The sequence below is a fragment of the Triticum urartu genome, chromosome 3A (assembly GCF_056163025.1).
Source record: "Triticum urartu cultivar PI428250 chromosome 3A, HENAU_Tu73, whole genome shotgun sequence".
Taxonomy (NCBI): Eukaryota; Viridiplantae; Streptophyta; class Magnoliopsida; order Poales; family Poaceae; genus Triticum; species Triticum urartu.
This window is the reverse complement of record NC_141875.1, coordinates 550792719-550795206: the sequence shown is the minus strand read 5'-3', so window position 1 is coordinate 550795206 and position 2488 is coordinate 550792719.

Here is a 2488-nt window from a genome sequence, read left to right as displayed (position 1 = left end):
TTGGTACCTTACGTTCCGCTCTATCGGCTAAGGTAGCGCTAGGAGAACTACTGCGATTGTGCCCCGGTTCTGCTGGGTTCAGCACCTCAGTAGAGAAAGCTAAAACTGACTGTCATGATAAGGCGAGAGACTGGTCGCTGTTCGGCGAGGTTTTCGAGTCCCTAAAGACTTATGCCGCTTAGAGCGAGGGGCCGGCCCTGTCCGGCTTAAAGGCGTGTATCGCACCCCGAATTCGGCCTTTCGAATACCAGGGGCTTCACCAAAATTTAAAATTATAGAATTCTATGGCTAAGTGAGAGTGATAAAGCATTATTAGTCCGGTTGCCTTGTTCGCTGTGCTGAGCACCTCCCTCGAAGGACCCAAACATGGGAACAAGAGTGCTCAGGTTTATCCCAAACACCCCAACACTCATGGCATGGGGGCAGAAGCCGAGGACTAGCCATCTCTCAGATTTGATAAACAGCCAAATAGAAGGCAATATTTTAAATTCAAACAAGCGTTGCATAGCGCATATGAAACAAGTTTTCATAAATACAGGATAAAACGAGCAAGTCTCACTCAAATATTACATCTTTTGAACACTCGTCCGCTATGAGACGGGCATCCGGCAGAACACCCTCGTAGTACATCTCGGGGTGGCGGTGCTCCTTGCCCTCCAGCGGCCCTTCCTTGATCAGCTTCACGGCGTCTAGCTTGACCCACTGCAATTTCACACGGGCGAAAGCCCAGCGTGCACCTTCAATGCAGACGGATCGCTTGACGACCTCCAGCCGCGGGCAGGCATCCACAAGCCGCCTCACCAGGCCGAAGAAGCTGTTCGGAAGAGCGTCGCCAGGCCACAGCCGGACTATAAAGCCCTTCATGGCCTACTCGGCCGCCTTATGTAGCTCGACCATCTGCTTCAGCTGGTCGCTCATTGGCATTGGGTGTTTGGCCTCAGTATACTGAGACCAGAACAACTTCTTCGTTGAGCTTCCACCCTCGGCCTGGTAAAATTGTGCGGCATCAGACACGCTGCGGGGCAAATATGCGAATGCTCCTGGAGAGCTCCTGATTCGGGTAAGTAATCGGTAATTTACTTTTACATGCTTGCTTTGCATATAGAAAGCCTTACCCGCCGCTATCTTCTTCATTGCGTCGATCTCCTGAAGGGCCTTTTGGGCTTTGGCCTTGGCACTTTTTGTGCTCTCGAGGGTCGCGGCAAGCTCAGACTCTCGCGTCTTCGAGTCAAGCTCCAACGCCTCGTGCTTCGTCACGAGAGCCTGGAGCTCTTGCTGCACCTCGCCCACCCGAGCCTCTTGTTTTTCCCGCTCGGTGCGCTCCTTGGCAGCTTTATCTTCGGCCTTGGTTAGCGCTTGCTTCAGGGTCGCCACCTCGGTCGTGGCCCCTGACAAATATACGATGATCCTGTCATTTTGCAATCGCGTCTTCTTTTATATATACATATCTATAGACCGGGTATTACTTACCCTTGTTCTCCTCGAGCTGCCTCTTGGCAAGGCCGAGCTCTTTCCTGGACCCCTGAGGTCCTGCTTCAGTACGGCAACCTCCGCAGTCAGTGCGGCGGACGTCAGCAGCGAAGCCTGCATATGCATATTGACATACTTATATTAGACTCCTGCGATATTATTTGATCCTCTGTTTGACTTTTCTTTGTGAACACCGAACAAAGCATCAGGGGCTACTGTCTATGCGGTAATATTTTTACTACATTTTAAAACACTTGCCTCAAAGCCTGTTAGAAGGCTGGCACAGGCTTTAGTCAATCCGCTCTTGGCGGACCGAACCTTCTGGACCACTGCACTCATAATAGTACGGTGCTCCTCGTCGATGGAAGCGCTGCGAAGCGCTTCCAGCAGATTGTCCGGCGCCTCTGGATGGACAGAGGTCACCGGCACAGGCGTCTTGCCCCTCTTAGAAGGAGGCCGCCTACCCGAGCCCGGAACCACTGGAGGTTCCGGCGCGGTGTTCGGCTGAGGGCCGAACTCGGAGCTCTCAGGGGCCCCGTCCCCTCGGCTCCCGGAGTCCGGAAGGTCGCCTTGAGGCGCCTCCGGGACTGTCTCCCCTCGACCCAGTGCCTCTTGAGACAGTGCCTCGGCGTCGTCAGCAGGATGAGGGGAGGTGGCGGTCGGGACTGGATCGCTATCCATGTACGACGAGCCCAGGGAGCCGTTCGATGATACATCGATACTGGCTCCTGGCGGCCTGCATAATTACGTTCGGTGTTAGGGAAAGCAGTGCGACAAAGGAATTCTATGAGTTACTCTGGTATCCGAATACTTACAATCTCCCCAGGGGCTTGGCCCTGGGCAACCACTCGTCTTCGCCTTCATCGGTGGCGGTGGAATTGTCAGGAAGGAGAGTCCTTCCCTTCTTGGACCCTTCGGCCCCCCAGTTGGGGCGGCCTTCCTTTTCTTGTCTCCCCCGCCTAGAGGGGGAGCATCTTCCTCTTCCTCCTCGTCCTCGGGGGAGGAGTGTGCCGCAGAG